The sequence below is a fragment of the Furipterus horrens genome, unplaced genomic scaffold, assembly GCF_987537825.1.
Source record: "Furipterus horrens unplaced genomic scaffold, mFurHor1.1.pri manual_scaffold_7, whole genome shotgun sequence".
In the NCBI taxonomy this organism is placed as follows: Eukaryota; Metazoa; Chordata; class Mammalia; order Chiroptera; family Furipteridae; genus Furipterus; species Furipterus horrens.
Genome location: NW_028327177.1, coordinates 83,562,773 through 83,583,686, shown reverse-complemented (window position 1 = coordinate 83,583,686; position 20,914 = coordinate 83,562,773). Strand labels below are relative to the sequence as shown.

At 38.9% G+C, this 20,914-nt stretch overlaps 2 pseudogenes; both read left to right on the top strand.

Annotated features, from left to right (window-relative positions):
- LOC150004722 (dynactin subunit 6 pseudogene) overlaps nt 1-20,914 on the top strand; it is a 198,311-nt pseudogene that overhangs the window by 96,891 nt on the left and 80,506 nt on the right.
- On the top strand, nt 8,115-8,209 carry LOC150004723 (U6 spliceosomal RNA; annotated as a pseudogene).

The following is a 20,914-nucleotide window of genomic DNA, read 5'->3' as shown; positions in this document are numbered from 1 at the left end:
TTCCTTAACACACACCAATTGCTGAGGGTGAGACAGTTCCAACTGCTGATGGTTGTAGTCAAGCCAGAAGCCTATCGCTTGGCATCTTGACTTGTTTATTGTCTGCCTCTGCCAATAGAATACAAGTTCCATGAGGGCAGGAATTTTGTCTAGTTTGTTCATCATAGTATTCCCAAATCATGGTACAAAGTCACACCTTAATAAATATCTGATGAGTAAATGAAGGAAGACCTACACTCTCCTTTTTGAAGAATCTTTTTTAAAAAGCTTTTATGTATTTACCTTTAGAAAGTGGAGAGGGGATGGAGAAAGAGAGGGAGAGAAATATTAATATGTGAGAGAAACATTGATCGGTTTCCTCTCGTATGCCCCAAACAAGGGACCTGACCCACAACTGAGGCAGGTACCCTAATTGGGAATTGAATCAGCAAAATTTAGTTTGTAGGATGATGCCCAACCAACTGAGCCAAACCAGCAGGGCGAGGAATCTTTGAAACACATTTTAAGTACATTTATTTAGAAAGCTCTTGACTACATGCAAATCTGCTTCCAAAAGAATCAGACATGTGGATCTGGCAGACACATTAACTCATTGACTCAGAGATGCTCAATAACGTTCCTCCTTTTCTCCCTCCCTCCCTCCCTCCCTCCCTCCCTCTTTTCTTCCCTCTTCCATCCTCACTGCCTCCCTACTTCCTTCCCTTCCCACTCCCTTCCTGTCTCCCTCCCTCCTTTCTTCTTTCATTTGCTCATCTAATATTCACTGAATAGGTAACAATGCACTCTTAAGTGTACATTGCTAAGACACGGTCTTAAACACATTTGTCTTTGCTCATCCAGTGTATTTGGAAAAAAAAAAAAAAGAAAGGAGCTTCTATTGTGTGAAGCATGAAGGTTTATTGGTACTTGGAGAATTTGCTGAAAGATGGCATTAAAACTAGAGATACAAGTTGAACTAGGCAGTTTATAGCAACATCCTGAAAATCACCCAAGGGAAAAATGTAAGAAGAGAAGATATAATCTACCTATGGTATTTTTATGGTAGGAATATTTCCTGGACTAAGTCACTGATTCAAAATACACAACACAAATCCATTCTATTGAAAAATCCAACTAAATTAGTCTTGAACATGAAGAATATGACGTCAGCTGGTAATATGGGTTGTTTGGGGTTTGGCATGACTATAGAGTATATTGTTATAAGGCAAGGGTCAGCAAATTATAGCCCATAGACCAAGTATGGCCCATAATATGTTTTTAAAATTTTATTTATTTATTTATTTATTTATTTTTAGAAAGAGGGGAAGGAAGGGAGGAAGAGAGGGAGAGAAACATCAGTGTGTGGTTGCCTCTTGTGCACCTCCAACCGGGGACGTGACTCACAACCCAGGCATGTGCCCTAACTGGGCATTGAACCACGACCCTTTGGTTTGCAGGTTGGCACTCAATCCAGAGCCATATCAGCCAGGGAAATTTTTATAAATAAATATTTTATTGGAAGAAAGTCATGCTCATTTGTTTATGACCTGTCATTGTTGCATTCATACTACTACAGCAGAACTGAGTAGTTTCAAAAGGGATGTATGGGCTGCAAAGCCAAAAATATTTACTATTTGGTCATTTACAGAAAAAGTTCACTGACCCCTAGTCTAAAGGAAAGATGTTTTGTGCCAAACTGAGATCCTTTAAAAGATCCACATTGAGTGTGTTATACTGATGTTTATACACCTGCCTTCCCTATCAGTGAAAGGCAGCCAACAGTTCATAGTATTACATCATCAACCCCAAATATAGCATTGTTCTCTGGAACTCTTTCTGCAACTTGGCCACTAAATTAATGACCTGAGATAATTTTCCATAAACAAAATTGTCGAAGGATCAAAGTATTTTCAGTCCAGGCTTCCCACTGCACTGTCCTTTTGCTCTCTCCTGCCAGAACTGAATAAAAAAATTGTATCACCTCATGTTTATCCTGAGGCTTGACTTGGCATACAGCAGCCTTATAACTGAAGATTTCTTCACCTGTGCTTGTTTTGTGGTTACAGGTCTCAAAATGTTCATAACGTGATTAAACTTGTCCCTTCTATGCCTTCCGATTTTGCAGGAGGATTGTTTTTGAGTTACATAACTCTCAGTTTCCCAACAAAGAAATCAGCAGGTGGTATGCCTTTTTGTTTTTAAAGTTGCTTCCCTGTGTAAAAATTTGGAGCCAGGTGTCTCTCACTAAGTTCATCAGACTCAAGCATCTAGACCTCCCAGGCATTTTTAAAAACCTAGCCCTGATTTTTAAAAAGTTAAAATAAATATTTTCCAAGAAGGGTTGAAGGTTTGACCTTTATTCTTACTGCAATGCAGAAATGGAAAAAATTGGATCCTTCTTCACTGCTTTGCTGATAAAGCCTCGCTAGAAAGGTAAGTGAAACAGAAGTTTCCAGATATATTGATACATTTAATATAACCCTACAATCCAAGAGAGTTATTTTCACCCTTTTACAAATGAGCAAACTGATACTCAGAGTCCCAATAACCAAGCCAAGGATACACAGTGATTGAGATACAGAAGCAGGATTTAAACCCATACTTTTTCCACTCTGTGGTCTTCTTCCCAACAAAAGCATGGGTGACAGCTATGACACAGAGTTCTCTGTGATCAATACCTTGTTGATATCTTGTAATCAAAAGTTTAGAGAATTTTATAATACATGAAAGTTGGTTTATATAATCTTAACCAGTGTGCAATGAACAATTATATTTGTTATTATTTCAAATGAAAATGAGAATGGTGGGCATCTGGAAGGTGGTGGTGGAATAGGGAAGAAAGAATAAATTAAATTTGATTTTCATTGGAGAACCATTGTAAAAAAGGAAGCCAAATCTGTATGAAAAGGTGAAATGCGGTCAAAGTTAGCTTTAAGAACACAAATATTCTTTAAGCCATGGAGAGCTTTTAAAAATGTAATGGATCTTACAAAGATTTCAGTGATAACTGTTCTATAATATAAAGTCTCTCCTATCCCTTGTCCCCCTTGTCTTTCACCTTTTCATCTCCTTCTTTCTTCTCTATTCACACATTTATTGGATGCTGACTCAAGGCCAGGTTTTATGCAAGGTCTTGGGGCTATAAAGATGAAAAGACGTGTATCTTGCTCTCCAGATTCTTTAATGTTGAAACCATTTTCCCATTCCCCACTAGTGGGGTTGGAAAATGTAAGGGATGTTATTGAAATACAACCTGAAGTATTTCTGGGGTTCAATGCATCATGGCATATGCTAAAAAGTTCATCTCCACAATTTGAAATTTTGTCCTAAGAATTGCCTACTGGACATATCTTTCTGCCTCATCACTCCTTTCTTCAGCCCCTAAAACCTCAACTCCTAGTTCAGCTTCTTGTGATGAGAATTTAAAAAGTCTAGTCTCTTAGCAACTTTCAAATATACAATACAGTGTTATTAATCATAGTCACCATGTTGTACATTACATCCAAGAACTTATTTCTTTTATGAGTTGAAGTTTATACTTTTTGACCCCCTTCACCCATTTTCCCCACCCTTACTATCTGCCTTTGTGAACCACCAAACTGTTTTCTGTATCTATGAGTTTGGTGGGGTTTTTGTTTGTTTGTTTTAGGTCCCACATATGATGTCTGTCCTGAAGAAGTCCAGCCATTGTTCATATAATGAGAATGGTTTATGCAACATTGATGTAACCCGCCAGCAAAGGAGAGTGGACTGGAATGTGCATATGTGCACAATGATGACTTCACTGTACTACTAGTCATTGGGGTGGTAGATGCCATTGAGTGAACATGTGTACTGTGTGACTGTTATATTGGAAAGGACTGGGTACAGCAATGCATCTGCATCAAATTTTGCATTAAGTTTGAACATTCCTTCACAGAAATTATTTGAATGATTCAGAAGGCCACAGCTATGGACAACTGGTGGTTGGTAGCTTCATCAAGACAACATGCCTGCTCATGCATCACGCTTCATGCAGAGTTTTTTTGTGAAATATCAAATCACCCAGGTGACTCAGCCCCCCTATAACCCATATTTGGCACTCTGCAACTTCAGTCTTTTCCCCAAACTATGATCGTCTTCGAAAGGGAAGAGATTTCAGACCATTGGTAAAATTCAGGAAGATATGACAGGGCAGCTGATGGTAACTGGGAGAACTATGTGAGGTTCCAAGGTGCCTACATTGAAGAGGACTGACTGAGGCATCATTGTCCTATGTATAATGTTTCTTGTATCTTCTTCAATAAACATCTCTATTTTTCATATTACATGGCTGGATACCTTCTGGACAGACCTCATATAAGTGAGATCTTGCAGTATTTGTCTATCACAATCTTTTTTGAATCTGTGTATCTTAAAAAAAATTTATTTTATCTTCACCTAGGACATTTTCTTTTTCATTGCTTTTTGAGAAACAAGGGAGAGAGAAAAACATCAATGTGGTAGAGAAACATCGATTGGTTGTCTGCCATATGTATTCAGACTGGGGATCAGACCCACAACCTAGGTATATGCCCTGACAAGAATCAAACCCTTAGCCCTTTGGTTACAGGATGACACTCCAACCAACTGAACCACGCTGGCCAGAGCTGAATCTGTGTATCTTTCCAGTTCATGCCACATCTTCAGAGAGGTTATGAGTCACATGTAATTAATATACACCGTATGAAGCAGTTCTTCATACAAAGTTTACCTCTGGGCAAAGAATCTTTTTTTAAAAAAAATATTTTATTTATTTATTTTTAGAGAGGGGGTAGTGAGGGAGAAAGAGAGGAAGAGAAACATCAACGTGTGGCTGCCTCTAGCACTCCCCAACTGGGAACCTGGCCCGCAACCCTGGCATGTGCCCTGACTGGGAATCAAACCAGACACCCCTTGATTCACAGGTCAGCACTCAATCTACTGAGCCACACCAGCAAGGGCTAGGCAGAGAATCTTGAATAATTCTAGGTCCAATACTTCTGTTAGAGAACACAGGGGAAAGGCTTGACTATGAGATCACATATGTAAATATGTAACTTCTGTAGCTCTGAGCGTTGCACATAGTATATGCTTCCATAACCAATAGCTGTTATTACCATTATTGTGTTTTCTTTTGTTCTGGTCCATGTCTCTTTATTTAAAAAGATCTGTGCATAGCACAGGGTAGCTTCATCCACAGGACATGCAAAGAGAACCAGATTCCATTTCTTTAAAATGTTCTTGGCTCTGGCTGTAAATAATTGTGTTTCAGAAACAAATGGTCAACCTGAGAATGCTGTTCACTCAACCAGCCTCTTTAGATACACAATGAAAAGGCTGTAAAACAAAGACATGTAGACTACACATTCAGTGACAGCTATAATAATGCTATGGTCTCCTTTACCCTCTCAATTATAAGACAGCTGTAAAACAACAACAACAACCCCAAAACAAAAAGTAATACCAAACTGTTTCTGACCAAACATACTATGCCTTTTGTGAGAACATGTATGACTCCAGCGTCTGCTATGACTTGGAACATCAACTTCAGGGCAAAAAAATTCTTGCTCTTAGTCTAGGCTCAGATTTATTGGTCTGTTCTTTGCTCCAAAGGGAGATGGAAGCAAAATCAGTGAGGTTGGTTTATGCTGTGAGAAGCAAGTAACATGAGCCAATTTTCAGTGATCTAAGATCAGTAAAGCAGGAAAAATCTATATGAAGAGGGAAAACTTCTATCTCTTGTGTCTGCAGTAGAATTTATTTAAAAATGAGAAGTAATTGCATTTTATTAGCATTAGAGAAAACAGCAGGTAGCATTGAATTTGATACTAAAAGTATTAGAAATAATGTTTTGTTGGGTGCCTTCATGACCTCTGATCAATAACCAGTCTTACCAGTCATGGCACCTCCCCAACAAAGTGTCAATCACTTCCTTTGTGAACATAGTGAGATTTTCTGAATCAAAATCTTGTGTCATCTCAATGCAATTAGTTATAAATAATAATAATGACTACCATTTATTGAGCACCTATTGACTATCTGGCACTGTCTTAGGTCTTTTGCACATAGTAGTCAATCAATATTTATTGGGAGCTCAATATGTACCAGCCATTATTGGAGGTACTAAATTTAGAGCAGTGAACAAGATACCCAGGGGTCCTACTTTTTCAAAACTTACATTCTAGTAAGAGGGGACAGTCAACAAGTTCATAAGCAAACAAAAAGGAAGTCAGTGCTGTGCAGAGAATTAAAATACAGTGATGTGATAGGGAATGATTGGATACTCAAGAAAGGGCCCTCTGATAGGGGTATATTTAAGCTGAAATCTTAATAAAAGAAAACTCCACCTCATTGGGGGTGGGGTGGACAATTTAATCCTCATGATAACTCTATCAACCCTGTCTCAAAGTACAGGGAAATGAAGCTCAGAGAGGCTAGGTAAATTCTCTATGGTAGGATTGGGATTCAGATACTGCTCTTATGTCCACTAAGTCTTACTCTGTTGTGAATAATGATGGTCAGTCAGTTCACAGATGTCTCTCTCAAGAGGTCACAATTAGTCTTGCTGCCACAGGTGCAGGATGGACGGGAATAGAGAAGACAGGTAATTTGGGAAATGGAATCTCAGAGTTTATTACTCCAAGTGTGATGAGCAGTAATAAGGGAAAGTGAGCTGACTTTTTAAAAAGGGAAAATGAGCTGACTTTTTGGTCACCATCCAAAGGGCTTGCCCAGTTGGATAATAAGGGGTGGCCATAGTCCATGCAGGCAGGGCCAGGATAATCATTAAGTGGCCCATGTTTGAACCTGGCTCTTGGTGGGTTTAGCACCTTCCATTTGCATCTTTGGAGGTAACTTTGGGTTCCTGAACCTCACATTTAATATCAATCTCTTTAAAAGGAAGAATTCCTAAGAAGACTGGCTGCTTTGGGGGAGTTTTCATAATCTGCTTTCCTTAGTTCATTAGCTTATTGTCTCAAAGAGTAAAATATAAAAAAAAATCTCATTAGGTTTGAAGTATTACATATTCTGCACTCATTGACCATCTTCTCTTTCAGAGATGTGCTTCTATTGCCTGCAAGTTTGTGAACAGAGATTTATGATAAACTTAGAAATCCTTCATAGAGAAGGGGCTTATTTCGTTCATCTTTGTGTCATCCGTGTGTTTGTTTTCAAGTTTGAGAATCTCTGATTCCCAACTTTAGAAAAATATTGAAAAATATTAGTTATCCAATTATATTTAAGAAATCTTTATGCCCAGGCCATATCTTAGTACATTCAAATTAGACTGTGTGTGTGTGTGTGTGTGTGAGAGGGGGAGAGAGAGAGAGAGAGAGAGAGAGAGAGAGAGAGAGAGAGAGAGAGAGAGAGGGAGAGAGATTCCAGCATCCATAATTTTAAAGCTTCTTGGTGATTCGAATGTGCAGTCAAGATGATGTACTGGTCTGGAATCTCTCTGGCATAACCTGAAATATGGAAAATTTACTAAAATGAAGTCATCCCTGAATTACATCTATGGAAATACATTATTTCAAGTTCACAAGAGTTGCACTTAAGCATTAGTCATCTGTTCTTTGATCAGAAAAGCAACTTTACCAAACAGGTAGAATTTGCACCTACACTTGTCTTCACAGCTATGTGAGCATAAGAATTACTTGGTGATTTTGTTAAAAGACAGACTCCTGGGCCATACTTCTAGGTATTATCAATTTAGGAGGGCGAGGGAAACTCTATTTATAATACACAGTCAGGTGATTGTGACCCATCTTGCCTTTGGTCCAACTTCAAGGAACACTCTCTTAGACCAGTGCTTCTCAAATAGGGGTGGGTTTTTGTTTTTCGTTGTTTGGGTGGAGGTTTTTTTGTGGCCTTCATGGGACATTTGGCAATGTCTGGAGACATTTTTAATTGTCATAAAAGGTGTGAGTGCTACAAATTTCTAGTGAAGAGAGGCCAGGTATGCTGCTCAACACACAAGACACAGGACAGATGTTACAACAAAGAATTATCTGGCCCAATGTTACTAGTGCTGAGGTTGAGAAACCCTGCCCTATGTGAACATCTCCTTTGAATCAACTTCATTCTCTGCTAGCCTCAAAGGAAAGGCATCAACCTCTTTAGAACTTTTGTAGCTGGTGCTCACTTCAGCACCTCATATACTAAAACAGGACTGATAGCATGGTGCCTGTGCAAAGATGACATGCAAATTCATGAAGCATTCCATATTTTTAAAGAATACATCTTCACCAAACCAGCATTGCAAGAGATGCTAAAGACTGCTTTAAGAAGATGAAGAAAAAGAGATAGAGAGGATTACAAGTACAAGGGGAAAAATGACAATGAATAATGACCTATCAATAATAACATTAAATGTCAATCAATTAAATGCTCTAGTCAAAAGACATAGGGTACCTCAATGGATAAGAAAACATGACCTGTATATATGCTATCTACAAGAGACCCTTCTCAGAACAAAAGATCTACACAGACTCAAAGTGAAGGGATGGAAAAAATATTCCAAGAAAAGAAACATGAAAAGAAAGCTGCGGTAGCTATACTTATATCAGACAAAACATATTTCAAAGCAAAGGCCATAAAAATAGACAAAGAAGGTCACTACATAATACTTAAGGGAGTAATCCATCAAGAAGATATAACCCTTGTAAACATATATACACCCAACATACAAGCACCTAAATATATAAGAAAAATCTTGGATGACTTCAAGAAAGATATTGACAGCAACATACTCATTATAGGAGACTTTAACACCCATTGCCAACAATGGACAGATCTTCCAGACAAATGATCAACAAGGATATTGTGGCATTGAACAACATTCTAGATCAAATGGATTTAATTGATATATACAGAACTGTTCACCCCAAAGAAGCAAAATATATATTCTTTTCAAAAGCACATGGAACATTTTCAAAGATAGACCACATGGTAGGACACAAAACAAACCTTAAAAAATTCAAGAAAATTAAAGTCATATCAAGCATCTCAGATCATAAGGCTTGAAACTAGAAACTAACCTCAAGGAAAAAAATCTAAAACACTTTCAAATTCATGGAGACTGAATAACACGCATTAAATAATTAATTGGTTAACAATGAGATCAAGAAAGAAATCAAAAAAGCTTCTGGAAACAAATGAAAATGAACACACAACAGCCCCAAACCTATGGGACCCAGCAAAGGAAGTCCTGAGAAAAAAGTTCATTGCAATACAGGCCTACCTAAAAAAGATAGAAAATATCAGATAAACAACGAACCCTAAATCTACAAGCACTAGAGGAACAACAACAAACAAAGCCCAGAGAAAGTAGAAGAAAATAATCAAGATCAGAGCCTAATTAAATGAAATAGAGACTAAAAAACAATTCAAAGGATCAACATATCCAGTAGCTGGTTCTTCGAAAAGATAAACAAACTCGACAAGTCTTTAACCAGACTCATCAAGAAAAAATGAGAGAAGACCCAAATAAAATTGGAAATGAAAGAGCAGTTACAACTGATACAACAGAAATAAAAGGATTGTAAAAAATTACCACAAAAAACCATATGCCAAGAAATTTGATAACCTGAGCAAAATGGATGAATTTCTAGAAACATAATCTTCCAAAAATGAACCAAGAAGAAGCAGAAACAACTAGTGAAATTGAAGCAGTAATCAAAAAAGCCCCCTAATTCTAAAGCCAGGTAAAGATACTACAAAGAAAGAAAACTATGGGCCAATACCACTGATGAACATAGATGCTAAATTTCTCAACAAAATATTGGCAATCTGGGTCCAGCAATACATTAAAAAGATCATACACTATGATAAAGTGCGATTCATCCCAGTGATGCAAGGATGGTACAACATTTGCAAATTAATAAATGTAATACACCACATAAACAAAATCAAAGACAAAAATCACATGATCATATCAATAGATGCTGAAAAAGCATTTGATAAAATACAGCACCCATTTATGATAAAACGCTCAGCAAAGTAGAAATAGAAGGAGTATACTTCAATAAAATAAAGGCCATATATGAGAAATGTACAGCCAACGTCATACTCAATGAGCAAAAACTAAAAGCTTTCCTCTTAAGACCAGGAACAAGACAAGCATGTCCGCTTTCACCATTTTTATTCAAGATAGTATTGACAGTTCTAGCCACAGCGTTCACACAAGAAAAAGAAATGAAAGGTGTCCAAATTGTAAAGGAGGAAGTAAAACTGTCATGTCATGCAGATGATGTGACAGTGTACATAGAAAACCTTATAGTCTCCACCAGAAAAGTACTCAACCTAATAAGTGAATTTGGCAAAATAGCTGGATACAAAATCAATATTTAGAAATTAAAGGCATTTTTGTATACCAACAATGAAATATCAGAAACAAAACTAGGAAAAAAATTTCATTTACTATAGCAACAAGAAAAATAAAGTACTTAGAAATAAATTTAATTGATAAGGTAAAGACCTGTACTTGGAAAACTATAGAACACGCAAGAAAGAAATTAAGGAAGATACAAATAAATCAAATTATATACCATGTTATTGGGTTGGAAGAATTAACATCATTAAAGTGTCAATACTACCCAAAGCAATCTACGGATTCAACACAATCTTTATTAAAATACCAATGGTATATTTCACAGATCTAGAACAAATATTTCAAAAATTTATGTGGAACCAAAATTGACCCCCAAATAGCCTCAGCAATCTTGAGAAAGAAGAACAAAGTAGGAGGGATCACAATACTTGATATCAAACTATACTACAAAGATGCTCTAATCAAAAGAGTCTGGTACTGGATTAAGAACAGACACATAGATCAATGGAACAGAATAGAGAACCCAGAAATAAACACATGTCTTTATGGTTAATTAATATTTGACAAAGGGGGAAAAAGCATAAAATCAAGTAAAAATAGCCCCTTCAGTAAATGGTGTTTGGAGATCCGAACAGGTACACACCAAAAATGAAACTAGACCATCAACTTACACCTTACACAAGAATAAACTCAAGATAGATAAAATACTTAAATATGTCATGACACCATAAAAGCCCTAGAGGAAAATATAGGCAGTGAAATTTCAGATATCTCATGTAGCAATATTTTTGCTGATACATCCTCTTGGGCAAGGGAAATAAAGGACAGAATAAACAAATGGGACTGCAACAAATTAAAAAGCCACTGCATGGCTAAAGAAACCTTCATCAAAATGAAAAGGGAACTGACCATATGGGAAAACATATTTGCCAGTGATACCTTGAACAAGGGTTTGATCTTCAAAATATATAAAGGACTCATATGACTCAACACCAGGAAGACAAACAATCCAATTAAAAAATGGGTAAAGGACCCGAACAGACACTTCTCCAAGGAGGACATACATAGGGCCCATGGACATATACAAGGATGTCCAATGTCACTAGCACCAGAGAAATGCTAATTAAAACCACAATGAGATACCAACTCACACCTGTCAAAATGGCCATCATTACCAAATCAACAAACAAGTGCTGGTGAGGATGTGGAGAAAAGGAAACCCCAGTGCATTATTGGTGGGAATGCAGACTGGCACAGCCACTGTGGAACACAGTATGGAATTTCCCCAAAAAACTGAAAATGGAACTACCTTTTGACCCAGTGATTCTACTGTTGGGACTATACCTGGAGAATCCTGAAACACCAATGCAAAAGAACCTATGTATCCCTATTTTCATAGCAGCATTGTTTACAAAGCCAAGTGCTGGAAACAGCCAAAGCATCCATCAGTAAATGAGTGGATAAAAAAACTGTGGTATATTTACAAAATGGAAGACTACACAGCAGGAAGAAAGAAGGAACTTCTACCCTTCACAATGGCATGGATAAAAATGGAGAGTATTATGCTAAGTAAAATAAGCCAGGTGGTGAAAGACAAATACAATATAATCTCACCTATAACAGGAACCTAATGAACAAAACAAGCCAACTAACAAAATAGAACCAGAGGCATCGAAACAAGGAACAGATGGACAGTAACCAGTTGGGAGGGAAGAGGAAGGTTAGGGTGGAAATAAGGGGAAGGGTCTAGTCAAGGAACATGTATGAATGACTCATGTATATGAGCAATGGGGTGGGGATAGACTGTGAGAGTGAGGTGTAGGCTGGGAAGAGGAGAGTAAAGGGGAAAAATTGGGAAAACTATAGTGAAACAATAAAAAATATTTTTAATTAATTAATTAATTAATTATTTTAAAATATATTTTATTGATTATATTGTTACAATAGTTCCAATCTTTTCCACTTTGCTCCCCTCTGTCCAGCACCCACCCAGCAATCCGAGCCCCAAGTCCATGCCCATGGGCCATACATACAAGCTCTCCTGCTTTACCCTTCCATATATTCTTCTTCCTTTTTAAAAATAATTAATTAATTAATTATTTTAACAATAAAAAAAATCCCTCCCTCTTAGATTTAAGACCCTTTATAATCTTATAAAGGACAATGGGCGAAGGTCTCGAGCTCCTCTAGCTGCTTCAAGCTGGGTATGGTCATCGTCCTACCTACCCTTGGGTCCAGAAATCCCTAATACTAGTGGGGATGTGGAGGGGAGGGTGGCCTTCCCACATGGGGAAGGATCGTGCAGACTCCAGGTCAGTTGGCTGTACCTGGACAACGGCGTGCTTGGTTTAACAGGCTGGCATCCTTGCTGTATGCTGGGGACAACAGATTTGGCAACAGGGTTAAAGGCATCATTCAATCCATAACCACTAGATGACAAAAGGCAGGGATTAATTTTTCAATGTCCCACATTAGGGAAAAGAAGGGCCTCTTTGGAGGAAGGTGTGCCAGACACATCTCACCTATCCAAAACACTTTTGCCCATTATACTTAGTTTGGGCTGAGGGAAATATTTTGGTTTCCCCCCCCCTCAGACCTCTGGGCCCTTTCTGTCCAAGCCATTAGGATAGAAAAGACAAAACCAGTTTTAAAGTGAAGCCCACAGACCACCCCATACTTCACCAACCCAGCCACTTAGTTCAGACAAACCGTTGAGTTTCAGGAAATAGTGATGCAGACAGGATTAAGTGAGGCCTATACATACAGATAATCACTGAGGTAATGAGATCGTAGGCGTATGTCCTTTGAAAACAGAAAACACATGTTAATTTATGCAACATAACCCACAAACAAGTCTCTAAATCTGTAAGACTGCCTTTTTGGAAAAACATGCAGTTGCAAGGCATTTAACATTCTTCTTGCCTGTAAATTACACATCTTTGATGATACCACAGACATAGTTTAACTTTCAAATGAAAACAAATTTTAAATGAAAAGAAACTTTAAAGACAGTTAGCTGCACTACTTTATAGTCTACCACTGAGCATTGTGATTTTCCTTGAATCACAGTTTTTTTCCCCAAGATTACTCTCCTTGTCATTAAAGGGACTGCATAAGCCTATTATTAATATATCCTGTTCATTTGCATAAACACAACAAGAGCAACAAATGATCACTTATGATATTTAGTTCTGCTTTGCTGGAACTTATGCAAGGAACATTTAGGGTGACCTTCAGTCTGCCCTTCAGGGCACAGAAGCTGAGCCACATACCTGGCATTCAGCCTTGCCTGTAAACACCTGTCTTTTCCAGGTCCTCCTGGTTTTCCATTGTGCCTTAAGGTCCCTTCTAGCCATCTTTCAGGAAAACAACCTTCATTCCTTCCCTGGAAAGATTGCTATGGACCGCTCATCCATCCAAGGTACCAGGCCTTTTATCTCGTGGACTTTTATTACCTTTGAAAGTCAGTCCCAGTTGCTCAAGGCTTTTTGGTAACAACCAAAGCCCAAGCATGTCTCCTTTAGGCATGACATTACATTTAAAGTCTTAGTTAAAAAAAAAAAAACAAAAAAACCTCTATTAACAACTGGTCTTCTTAGTTTTATGCAAAGAAATTTAGGTCATTACTTACTTCTTTAAAATGCCAAATTCTGGAGGGATCAGATAGGGAGAAAATATATACAGTGTGAAGGAAAATCCTTGTCCTAATATTCACTGAACTTGCATTTCTATTCTTTATATTTTTATTTTTCCCTCCACTAAAAATTTTTCTGTTTGTTTGTTTTTCCATTACAGTTGTCTCACTTTTTTCCCCCTCTTGCTTCCCTGCCACTTGCCCCCTCTTCTTCCACATTCAGTCTCCACCCAGTTGTCCATGTCCATGGGTCATTTATACATGTTCTTTGACTAAACCCTTCCCCTTCTTACCCCTTCTCTCCCTCCCATCTCCCCCTTTGTTACTGTTAGTTTATTCCTTGTTTATATACCTCTGGTTCAATTTTGCTCATTTGTTTGTGTTTTTCATTAGTTTCCTGTAACAGGTGATAGCATAAGGTAATTTTTCTTTGGTTGCCTGGCTTATTTCACTAAGCATAATTATCTCTAGTTCCAATCATGTTGTTGCAAATGGTAGAAGTTCCTTCTTTCTTTCAGTACTTATTCATTGTCATTTTCCCTCTTTGTGCTCGTGTTCCTCTCTGTCTCTCTCTGTTTCTTCAACTTCTTAAAGCAGACCCTTTAGCATCTCTTGCAATGCTGGTTTGGTGGAGATGTATTCTTTTAGCCTTCTTTTGTCTTGGAAACTCCTTATTTCACCTTCCATTTTGAATGAGAGCCTTGCTGGGTAGAGTATTCTTGGTTGTAGGCCTTTGTTTTTCATTACTTAGAATATATTTTGCCATTCCCTTCTGGCTTGTAGTGTTTCTGCTGAGAAATCTGATGATAGTCTTATTGGAACTCCCTTGTATGTTATTAGCTGTTTCTCTCTTGCTGCTTTTAGGATTCTCTCTTTGTCTTTGAATGTTGCCATTTTAATTATGATGTATCTTGAAGTGGGCCTGTTGGGGTTCATCTTCATTGGGACCCTCTGTGCTTCCTGGACTTGCATGATTCTTTCTCTCTTCATGTTAGGGAAGTTTTCTGTCATTAGTTTTTCAAAGAGGTTTTCTATTTCTTGCTCTTCTTCTTCTCCTTCTGGAATTCCTATGATACGGATATTATTACATTTCTTGTTGTCCTGCAGCTGTCTTAGAGCCTCTTCAGTCTTCAGTCTTTTTTCATTTCGTTGCACTGTCTGTGAGTTTTTGTCTACATTGTCCTCCAGCTCGCTGATCCGATCTTCTGCTTCCTCTAGCCTGTTTTTAATTCCTTCTACTGTGTTCTTCAATTCAGAGATCATATTCTTCATTTCCTCCTGGCTCTTATTGATAGCTTCCATGTCCTTTTTGATGCTGGTATAATTCTCGGTAAGTTCCTTATAGTTCTTCTGGAGTTCACTGTAGTTTTTCTGGAGTTCTTTGTAGTTTCCGCTGAACTCATTGAGCTTCTCCATAATCCATGCTTTCAATTCCATATCTGATAGTTGGCTCCCCTCTATTTCATTTAGCACTCTTTCTGGGGACTCTACCTTTCCTTTCGATGGGGGGTTGTTTCTCTGTCTCACCATTTTTGTGACTCCTATTGTTTGTTGGTGCTTCTTAGAATGATCTGCACTTCCTGGATCTGCCCCTGGTGGCGTCAGATCCTGTACCAGTCTGGGCCTAGGCAGCCTGTTGGAGACTTCCAGGGATCTACTGCCTTTGTCTGACTCCTTTAGTTGTTAATCTATTCAATCTGTGATTAGCCATCAGGTTTAAGGACCGTGGGTGTGGCAGCTTAATTCCTGTAGGCAGGGCTTTGGCTTCCCCTCAGGCTGACGCCACTTGGCCGGGAATGGTCTGCCTGCAGCACTGGGGATGAGTCAGCACTGGGACCCGGCCGGCTGCTTCCCCAGCTCTCCCCTCAAAGCCACCACACCAAACTCTCCCCAAGCATTTCCTGTCCTCTCTGTCTTCCCTCTGCTTATGCCCAGCGTAAGTGGGGGCAGAATATTTTCATATGTGATCCGCTTAAGAGGTCTTTTTCTCCAGCTGTTTCTCTCCGGCTAGCTAGAAACCCTGTGGCTTTTCGCTTTTCTCAGCTGGATACTATTTTACTTTCCACTCTGTTGCTGTAGGCTGGGAAGCTCAGCTGGGGGTTTAGACCCTGCCCTTCTCAGGGGGAATCCCCGGCTGCTGAGCTGTTTCTCAGTTCCTTCAGCTGCTACCCATGTGACGCCAGCCAGCCCCTTCCACGTCTCCGCACTCCCTACCGGTCACGTTGTGATGTAGCGGCCTTTTCTGTCTCTCCATGGTTATAAGACTTCTCTCCAGCTGGTGTTCGGTTGGTTATTCCAGATGATTTCTTCAAAATTATGTTGTAAATCCAGACTAGTTCTGGGAGGAAGTTAGTGTAGCTTCCACTTACTCCTCCGCCATCTTCAAGGAGGTTTTCTATCCCTTGCTCATCTTCTTCTCCTTCTGGAATTCCTATGATACACATATTATTATGGTTCATGTTGTCCTGCAGCTGTCTTAGAACCTCCTCATTCTTGTTCAGTCTTTTTTCATTTTGTTGCACTGTTTTTTTCTATGTTGTCCTCCAGCTCGCTGATCTGATCTTCTGCTTCCTCTAGCCTGTTTTTAATTCCTTCTACTGTGTTCTTCAATTCAGAGATCGTATTCTTCATTTCCTCCTGGCTCTTATTGATAGCTTCTATGCCCTTTTTCATGCTGGTGTAATTCTCAGTAAGTTTGTTGTAGTTTTTATGGAGTTTCTTGGAGTTTCCCTGGAGTTCTTTGTAGTTTCCGCTGAGCTCATTGAGCTTCTCCATAATCCATGTTTTGAATTCCATATCTGTTTGCTCCCCTCTATTTCATTTAGCACTTCTTCTGGGGATTCTACCTTTTCTTTTGATGGGGGTTGTTTCTCTGTCTCCCCATTGTTGTGACTCTTATTGTTTGTTGCTGCTTCTTAGGATGATCTGCACTTTCTGGATCTGCCCCCGGTGGTGTCATATCATGACCAATCTGGCCCTAGGCAGCCTGTTGGAGACTTCCAGGGATCTACTGTCTTTGTCTCTCTCCTTTAGTTGTTAGTCTATTCAATCTGTTATTAGCCATCAGGCTTAAGGACTGAGGGTGTAGCAGCTTAATTCCTGTAGGCAGGGCTTTTGCTTCCCCTTAGGCTGACACCACTCAGAGGGGAATGGTCTGTTTGCAGTACTGAGGATGAATCAGCACTGAGACCCGGCCGGCTGCTTCCCCAGTTCTCCCCTCAAAGCCATGGCACCAAACTCTCCCCAAGCATCTCTAGTCCTCTCTGCCTTCCTTCTCTTTGAGCCCAGAGTAAGTGCGGGCCAAAATATTTTTGTATGTCATCCACTTAAGAGCTCTTTTTCTCCAGCTGTTTCTCTCTGGCTAGCAAGAAACCCTGTGGCGTTTTGCTTGTCACAGCTGGATACTATTTTACTTTCCACTGTGTTGCTATAGGCTGGGAAGCCCAGCTGGGGGTTTAGCCCTGCCCTTCTCAGGGGGAGCTCCTGGCTGGTGAACTGTTTCTCAGTCCCTTCAGCTGCCAGCTGTGGGAGCCCAGCCAGCCCTTCCACGTCTCTGCACTCCCTACCAGTCATATTGTGATGTATCGGCTTTTCTGTCTCTCCATGGTTATAAAACTTCTCTCCAGCTAGTGTTCGGTTGGTTATTCCAGATGATTTCTCCAAAATTAAGTTGTAAATCCAGACTGGTCCTGAGAGGAGGTTATTGTAGCTTCCACTTACTCCTCCACCATCTTGTATCTCAACAGTAAAATATTTAATAAAAATAAATAAATAAGGTTATAAAAGTGCCAAAAAAAAAAAAATGCACCCACTTCCATAGCTCCTTACATGTTAAGAATCATCTTTATGTGTGTAGTCATGTCTGATAGAATAAAACTTTCCTCCTTTGCTCATTCCTGAGTCTGGACTTACCCTCCTCCAGCATACAGTCCTCATTCAATGAATGTTCATTTAAAATACTCTTTAGGAGTGACAAAAATGACTTAGGGTTGCTAACCTAATTTGTGTCTCCAGAAGAAGAAAAACCGAAGGGACTAATTTTCAGTCTATAAGTTTAATACAAATTTTCCAGTCTTCAGCTATGAAAATGGTTCTCCATATTTTTTTTCTACATTCACCAAACACTACAGTTGCTTCTGGACCTGCTAGGGTATCTAGGCATGTCAGCTGTGTGAACACAAGGCCCACCCAGGGAGCTCCACCATCACACTAGGAACCTCATTGGCTGTGTTGGCTGTAGTGACTGGCTACCAGCTTGCACCTCTGAGCAAACTAACTCAGTCCCTGAGTCAACCCCGAATTCCAGGAATCAAAATCCAGCAAATAACTACACAGATATGTGAAGAAATTGGGCAAGGCAACAGTGCCCTCATTGACTCTAAAAAGAGCCACTTCTAAGAAGATGCATTTAACTGCAGAGAGTAAAGCAGCAAAGGCCCTGTTTGTTGATAGGAGCTGTCTCTATGTATTCAGCAGACTTCGGAGTGTTGGAAACCCAATCAATATTTGGGTACTTTGGAGTTACTATGCTAAAAATAAGCAATTACCCTTAGTGAGGTTGATCTGACCACGTTTTTCACTAAATCGATAATTTTAGTTTTTCTGACTTTGATTTTTATTCTAATTTTAACACTTGGCATGAATATTACGATGAAATACATTCACTGCTTTTTCACTTCATGTGTTGGAGCAATCTATCAGCACCAACAATTCTTTAAATGCAACTTTAAAGGTATTCCACCTGCAGCAAGATTGTTGAATATAGAAATAAAATATATCAAGATTGGTTGTGAAATACATCTGACATAGTAATTTTCCTCCTGTGATTAATCAACCATGGAATACTTTGCTCTTTTTCTTTTCCATGTTTTAATTCTCAGTCTTGGCAATATGTGCTAAAGTGACTTGGAGTTATGAAAAGTATGAAAATGTGTTTGTTTCAAATAGTTGACTGGGTTCTTCATCAACTGGAGGCCCAGTACAGGTGTGAATATTTGTTTATAATCCAAACACAGCAAAGTAAACAGTTTCATTTTTCACCCCTTCTTTCCCATACAATGCTTTGACTATTTTCATTGTGATGGTCAGTGGCTTTGTTTCATTTTAAAAACAGTTGAATGGAAAGAAAGGGCTGGGAGACTTGTGACTGTTTGTACAAGGACCTGAAGTGACTGATGTCTAAACTAAACTGGGATAGAGTCTTGACATTTTGTCAGCTCCCCTGAGGAGTCAAATGTGATGTCTATGACTCACCTGTCAAGAGTTGATAGAAAAACAGCTTTGTCATACGTAGCCTTCAAGGCGACATACGTGACCTCTAATCCTGGAACCCTTTCCAGAGTTTTCCACTGTGTGTCAAAATCCTCTCAGATATTTCCAGCTGGACATCTCCTTGAACTGTAATTAGCTGCTCATTATTTTAGCACTGGTGGTCACTGTTGAGAGACCCCCCCCCCCCCACAAACACACACCACATACACACTTTTATATTCTCTCCCTTGGCAAGGATGGTTTCTGAAATCTCATTGATAGCAAGAGAGAGACTGCTCTCATTGTCCAAAACTCAGATTCATCAGGGAGGCAAAGGCTGACTAAGTGTTTTTCTAAAAACAGTGTTTTTGAGGTCACTGAGATTCCTGTCCTCATCTCAAAGTTCTGAAATGTTTGAAGGAGCCTGTAAGATGATAAATATTTTCATGCTATGAGATTTAGTGTTTGCCAAGGGCTTGTCTCAGTTTCCCTTTTTGCATAAGAGGCAACAACAAAGAGGAAGAAAACAAGATGCTCTTGACACCAAGGTTTGGTTTTAAAAAATCTAGTACTGAATTTAAAGCAATTTGCAAGTCTTTTGATCTTCTAACTGCTAACTTGATCAATACCACCAAACACTATCAAAGGTAAATAAATAAATGAGAAAACAACCAATGTAGGATATATCCAGGAGAAAAGATTTTATTCCTGAAGCAATAAATATCCTACAGATGAAATAGTGCTTCTTCAATATGCATAGCAAGAAAATTGGTTAGTTGATTGAGCCCATTCAGAAAATAATAAATAATTTTTCTGGAGAAAAACAAAATCATCTTAAAACTATGCCCATTGAACTCTACCAGTATTCTAGGTAGGAGTCCTTGGCTTAGTTATTGTGTTTACCAAGAAAAACTAAACTGGCCTTGGACAGAGTATCCATAAATCAAAAGATCTACAACATTCTAGTCTAAGCCAGAATATTTCTACTATTCCTTCCAGACATGGTTCCTTTTTTCCTCTGGTTCCACACATGGTTGGACTAAAGGACCCAAGCATTTGTTGAGCATATGGGAAGCACATACTCATACTTCCTTTTCAGAAGTTTCCATTGAAATAAGTTAAAAATAGCCATGAAAGGAAAACAATGAGTTGTATCTTTAGATAGTATTACCATTATTTTTTCATTTTATGGATGAAAAAATTGAGATCCAGAGAAGTAAAGTGTCTTTGCCTAGATTATATAGCTAGTAAATGGCAAACTCAATGAGGACTTGAATTTCCTTCATTTCTTTGAAGGCTTGAAGTCACCGCTTACTTCTAAATCTAAACTTATACATTAGTATACCCTATGAATACAACATATTTCATAACATCAATTGTTTAGAAACAAACTAGTGGCTCATAATGATTATGGCACTGGAAAGGGACATGGCCCTGAGTAGGTTTGCCTCAGGCTGGCTGGTAGTGTGTGGGTTCTTGAATTTGTGCAGGAAGTATTTCATAGCATGAGCTCTGGTAATTTAGAGAGTACATTTATTAAATCTGGGGACAGTGAAACAAAGGAAGAGTTTAGGGTAGTAGAAGCAGCAGAGAGAGCCTAGGTGGTACTCTGTATTGACTCTCTAGAAATGTTACAGGAAAGAAGTGAGCTAAGGTGGGGCTGCTTTTAGCTCACTGAAAAATCAGAGTATAAGGGACCTTGGAGAGAGGTTTCAGGGTTC